Here is a 7284-nt window from a genome sequence, read left to right as displayed (position 1 = left end):
AATGTTAAAAAGTGGCTATCCCACGCCATTTCTACTCTTTTCATTTTATGTGACTACTTTTGAATGGACACTAAGGCCTCGCTTGTCCATAATTTTTTTTTTTTTGTCAAAAAAATTCAAAAATGTGTTTGTTCATAAAATTTTATACATTTTTGAAAATTTTTCGAAAATGAATTTTAAAAATCAAAAAGTCTGTTTGACCACTTTTTCAAATTTGTTTTTCCTTACTCACTAAACTGCAATATTTTTTCAAGTGAAATGTATGTCCAAATATAATTTCAAATATTATTTTTTAACTTAACTCCAAATACTTTTTTTTTTCAAAAATTATAATTTTTATGTCCAAACGCCTACTAAATCTTATATTCATGTAATATATTAATATGATGGAAGAGAAGACAAGTATTTGTTGAAAATAGAGCAAATATTACATCAAAATTTAAAATGCAAATAATTTAAAAATTAAAATTCTTGAAAATTTCAAAAAAAAAAACACATAAATTGAAAAGAGGAAAGGGAGTTAGCAATGTTCATGGGATTTGCAATGCCCCTTTACACTATAGGCAGAAGAACTTCTTATTTGCTCCCAAAGTAAAGAAGAATACTAAAGCTCTAGTGCATGTTCAATCAACGTATTCACTATTCTCATATAAAATATTTTAGATTATAGTGGTAGTGATAATGCATTATTTAATTTTAAGATTTTAATCCTATAAAAGAACATGTTCCTCTACTAGTGCTGTACAAATGAAACCGATAAGCCACATCAACCCGATAATCCGAGTCAAACCGAAAAAAAAACTTGACAATATTTAGTTTGGTTTGGTTTTAACTAAATAAAGTCAAACCGAAATTAAACCAACCCGACATTATATGTATATAAGTTTTAAATATATTTAATACTTGAAAATATTTATTGTAGTGTAGTTTATAAATATTTCTTAAGCTTTTTCATAATTTTATCTTTTAACGTATTATTTCAAGCTTGGAGTTACAATTTTTGGATGCCCCAATAAATTTTATAGTTCATAAATGTTAGTAACTCAAATAAATCCTAAACCAAAATCAAATCAATACTAATGATAATAAAAGACATTCAATTCAATTGTACTGTGAATGAAAATAGTGTTGGATATCTATTTTTAGTTTTTCCATGGTTTAGATAAAATGCATAACTTATTTTTCTTCTACTGTTTAGTCATGTAAATAATAGTACTTATTAGTCGTACTTATTTTAGCAACTTATTAGTAATTTTAAATTATGTTTGTTTCCATTATGACTTATTAATAATATTTATTTTATGTAATTTTTTCATCTTTATTGTTAAATATTTTAGTACAATGCCACGAATTATCTCATATTTATGTTATTTTATTAAAAAACACCTTATATAATTCTGTCTTACTAGGATTAAAGAAATATTTGGAGCACAAATTTTATGTTTTGTGATATGAAGACTTTATGAAAAAAAAATCTAAATAACCCGAAAACCCGAAAAACCTGAAAAAATCGAAATTTAAAAACCCAATTTTTATTGGTTTGACTTAGTCTTTAAATTTAATAACCCGATTTGATAATTAAAAAATTCGAATTAACCCGACCTATTTACACTATATCCTCTATTATGTATACTTTGGTTACCGTAACAAGGTATAAACTCGTTTTACCTATTGTCGGGAAAGAAAAAACGTGGGTATTATTTAATTTAAAAGTTGTTTCTTCTCCAATTAAAATTCAGATCTAGTTTTTGTTTTTACCGTAAACGTATCTAATCAGTCTCTGTGCCGAATCGTTTCCCTATGCTGTGAAGCCAGAATGTATTCATCTTGCGCCTACAAATAGTTTGTTTGATTAGTTTCAAGTATTTTTTTTAAATTGTGATGTTTAGTTAAGTTTTTAGAAAAAATAAAATATTTTCAGTAAAAACAGAAACGGATTTTGAGAAACAAAAAAAAATAACTTCTCCCTAAAAATATTTTTGAAAAAAATAGACTAGAAATATTGTTAATCACTTTATAGATAAAACAATAATCGAGAAGGGGACCCCGAATCTTTTAGTACCTCGAAGCCAACCAAAACTAGAAACAAGGTCAATGTTTATCCTACTTTTCCAGATTTCATCATCGCCCTCGCTTGTCCAATTCTTCGTCTTTGTTATACGCAAAGTGACCTAAGTTTTATGTGTTTATTTTATTAGTTAATTAACTATTTTGGCCCTTTAAAATTGGTAATGGGGTTAGAATTTTCGTTAAAGAGAATACAAAGAAGCTAAAGAAATTTAATATATAATATGTATACATAATTTTTTTATCCACTTATACAGTGTAATCTTTTAACAAAATAATGTCAATTATCAGCCCTCACACAAAGGTGGCTCCACCACTGTTTAGAGCATCCACACTTCATCTCTTACAAAGGGGACTCATAAAAACCAACCGTGTAAAAGAAAACATGAAAACTCCTTTCTTTGACACTACTAATAGCTTATATTTGGTCAAGTTTTTCCAATGCTAAAAGTGATTTTTTTTTTTTAATGTTGAGGTGTTTGGCCAAATTTTTAGAAGGGCAAAACGTACTTTTAAGTAGAAGCAAAATTTTTGCAAATAAATTTATATACCAAAATAACTATATTCAACTTAATCTAATATTTAGCAATTCTAAACGCAAGTCTCCTCTCCAACAGGAGTAATATTTTTTGTTGTTAGTACCTTTAAGAGTTTTGGGATTGACACAACGTAGAAGGGGTATCTATGTGAATTCTATGTTGTAATTGATATTATATTGCTCTTTACCTAGGCATAATGGTCTGCATCACTCTCTACTTCTTTTCTTAAAAAAAAAAGAAAGAGGTAATAATGAGTAATCGTCATGCACCATGTTCCAGCTTCATAAAAGACATACAAGAAAATAGATGCACAATGCAGATAGAAAAGAATTCTCATATGATTGAAGATGAATAAAGAGAAAGAAACTCAACAGTCACAAAACTCAATAGCAGTTAGGTCATAGGAGTAATCTGTTCTAACAACCCAATATGGTCTTATACCACCTACTGTGCTCCAACCTTTGCTAGTGTCATACTTATATGAAAATCAAAAACTTAATTATAATTTTTACGTACTTATTCGTAATTTGATACCCAAGAGCAGTTTTTCAAATGTTGGCCTAGCATAAATTGCTACTCAAAAGTGCTTTTCAAATTGATTAACCAAATATAAATTGCTTTTCTCCAAAGGCATATTTTCGAAAAATATTTTTGAAAAAAAGAAGAAGTTGATTTTAGCAAATTAACCAAACAGACCAAAGCAATCACCGGCCAAGAAATTAAAGAGGAATTTACACAAAATACAACCTCTTTAAGACTTATTTAAATAAATTATAACTATTTACAAAAAATTACATAAAATACAATTTATATTATAATTTTTTAACTTTCTAATTAAATTATATACCACTTTAACAGCCCTTAAATATCTCATTTTAAAATTTAAAAATAGGAATTGCCTCCTAAAAATACTCCCATTTAACATAGAATTAGGGATTGCTTTCACTTCAATTTTATCAAATCTTTTATCTCCTTCGTACTAGCCAAGGTGGGTCATTTCTATGGGGAGTTCTGCAAATGGTGGAGGGTACTACCATTACTCATATTCTGTTGTGCGATCAGCTTTGACAGCATTGTCCCAGTTGACATTTATGTTCCAAGTTGCCAGCCTACTGCTGAGGCCCTTCTATACATAGTTTTTCAACTGCAGAAGAAGATTAATAGACGCAAGGATTTCCTTATACTAACTATGGATTATAGTATATAAATAATAAATATGATATATTACTGCTAATATATATATATATATATATATATATATATATATATATATATATATATATGTGTGTGTGTGTGTGTGTGTGTGTGTGTGTGAGAGAGAGAGAGAGAGATATATTGCTCCAGATATAAAATATATGTGATGTATACTATGTATACATAATATATGTTGAATATTAATATACCAAATATAAAATGTATTATTACACATACATATAAAACAAATAAATGCAAAGTATTCCTACTGTAAGTATACGTTATGGAGAATGAAATTGAAACAATAAAAGTTCCCAAGATAGAGTACGTACCTATATTTATGGAGGATATGGCATTGGTCATGAGATAGGAGTAGTGTTTATAGTGGTAACTTAGTGTGTTTGTAGTGATAATCACTAATTAATAAATTGAAGAATTTTTAGGGACTAATTAAGGATACTTCTAGAATGGGACTTTCCTTTAATAGGGAATTTACCATGTTTTTAGAGTATATTTTTTATATGTTTGTTGTAGAATTTGTTATTCTAATATTAGTTGTAGATTATGAAATATTGTATAAATCCGTAAGTATGGTGGTTCCAAGAGCCCATCCTCTCATAGTTCTGGAGTCTGTCCAAAAGCCTAAGCTATTGGGCCGCTCCATAGACGAAAGGAAAAATGACATTGTATAGTCACTGTAAAAATAATAGCCGAAAAATATATAAATATTATATATTTTTTGTATATATATACATTATGTATGTTATATACAAAAATTATACAATTTTTATATACTTTTTTTGCTATCAGATGTAAATAGTTTCTGGCGCATGCTAAAAGTGATAATACCCCTAGACAAAACGTATTTCATTGATTGTTCTATTTACCAAAAAAATTATAAGTATACCGCATAAATTTCAAAAAATCAATAAATAAATAAATGCCTTGAGACTAGGAGTTGAGATTTTATTTGACACTAAGGGCATGTTTGGAAAGCCACCGAGAAATTGGATTGGTGTAATTATTAGGGTAGTAATTGCACAACCTAGTAATTACGACGACTTGTTTGTTTGTCATAGTATAATTACAGTGTAATTACACGTGTACTGTTTGGTTGCACACGAGTAATTATACAGTTAGATTAAATTTTAAATATAAAATTAATTATCAAAATTAAAAGTTAAGATTTAACAAACATATGCCTTTATAAATAATATTAAATTTGACATTTAAGATATATATATTGTTTCTTGAAAATCTATTAATTACTAGTTATATATTTGTAGCTAATATTGTAAAAATAATTGATATATATATATATATTTTAAATTAATAATATTTTATTTTAATCAATTTAAAAACTAAAAATATATATTTTATAAGAACATCATGGACTACATTCTTGATAAATTGATTAATATTTATAAATATAATTTCACAATATTAATTAAATATTTTACAAAAAATAATCTATCAATTCTAGCTGAAAAATGAATGGCATGCAATTTGAATTATTAAGTGAAAACTACTAAAGCAAAAAAAATGGAAGCGAAATATAACATATATTCAAAATCCAAAAAACAATATAATACTCTTATATAAATTTACAACATAACATAAAATAAGTATTATTTACATATTAAAAAGTAATCTATCATTTTAACATAGTTAAACTTGCATATAACCTCATCCAATAACAAAGTTCCACTTTAATGACATTATTCATTATAAGTCAAGTTTGTGGATGAATTATTCTTTATAAGATTAGGAGGTATAATTTTTTTACAAAAATTAGAATTATAAGAGAGCTAAGTGTAATAAAAAATAAAAAAATAATTAAGAAAAAAAATAAAATATGAGAAATTATGCGGAAACACATGAAGTAAAGGTTGAGAAATGAGAAATAAGGAAGTAAAAAATAAATAATGTAAAAAATAATAATTTTAAAATAATTAAAAAGAATCAAAGAATAGAAATAAAAAGTAAATTAAAAAGAAAAGAAAAGAGATTAAAAAAATAACATGGTTATTACACCATGTAATTACCAATAATTCTCAGCTCCCCTTGAGAATTGCAGAGTGTAATTACACCCTCTCAATTACACCCAATTATATTCTGACCAAGTAATTATTTGGTCAGACAAACATGCCAAAACTGTATAATTACACCTAATTATTTCCAAATTCAATTACAGGGTGACTTTCCAAACAAGCCCTAAGAATGTTATTGATATGATCCAAAAGTAAGTGGCTATTTTATAGGAGATATAAGTGATGTGTGAAGATATTTGGAAGCTATCAAGCATGCTTGATCCTGTGGAGTTTCTATATATTATTAGGAGTTTGAACAAAATAGCCCATAATTTAGCTAAATTTTCAACTTCTTTGTTGAAGGACATCTCCGAGGAGAACTTTTTCCCAAGTTGAGTTCAGAGACGGATCCAGAATTTGAGGCGTATGAGTTCCTACCGTAATTTCAAATTAATATGTAATAATAACTGGGTTCACAGTTAGATATTTACAAATATTTAATAAATTTCTTAATATAAATACAAGGTTTACGCAAGAGTTACTGAATTTCCGAAAACCCGTATTCAATGCTCTTAGGTTCCGCGTTTCGATGAAGAAAAAAAAAGACTGGGAGTTGAGATACCTTTTTCTGTCAAAACAAACACAAAAAGAGAAATGTATGTTCTTGGAAAAAATATACTGTATATAAATAATCACCCAAGCAAAACTTCATAGAAGAGTTACAATTTCTGAAAAAACTTGCACGGCCCAACGCTAAATGTCAGAATCAAACTAGTATGCTTTCCCTTCTTCCCCACATCGTGATAGATGCTTTACCTGATTTAGTGGGCGTTTGGAACTAAGAATCGTAAAATTCCGTAAAAAGTAAAAAAATTTTAAAGTGAAAATGGTAATTGAAATTTAGAGTTGTATTTGGACATGAATATAATTTTGGGTTATTTTTAAATTTTTGTTAGTGATCTGAGTGAAAATTTTGAAAATCAGTTTTTTGAAGTTTTTTAAATTTTCGAAAAATTTCGAAATTCATCTTCAAGTGAAAATTGAAAAATTATGACCAAACACCGATTTCGAAAAAAAGTACTTTTTTTTCGAAAAAGTGCTTTTTTTTTAATGGCCAAACGGGCTATTAAATTTAGTGAGCCTTGTACATACTAAAGTTTAAAAAATAAGAAAATAAAAATGATTTCACTCTCTTCTTGACATGGTCAAAGCTCTTTCCAATCCTCTATGTTTTTTTTTTATATAAAAAGAATGTTAGAATTAAAGTCTTATACACTCTCATTGTATCTATATATGGGTAAAATCGAGGATAGAGTTATCCCCGAATTTTTCGTTGTAAAACAAGGAACAACATTACTTGTTACTGTTTCGAGTGAGACCGAAGATACTCACAGAACAAAACTAGGAACGGACGAACGATACAACGGGTCTCGAGCATGGTCGAACCTTGAAAG

The sequence above is a fragment of the Nicotiana tomentosiformis genome, chromosome 3 (assembly GCF_000390325.3).
Source record: "Nicotiana tomentosiformis chromosome 3, ASM39032v3, whole genome shotgun sequence".
In the NCBI taxonomy this organism is placed as follows: Eukaryota; Viridiplantae; Streptophyta; class Magnoliopsida; order Solanales; family Solanaceae; genus Nicotiana; species Nicotiana tomentosiformis.
This window is presented reverse-complemented; position numbering follows the sequence as displayed.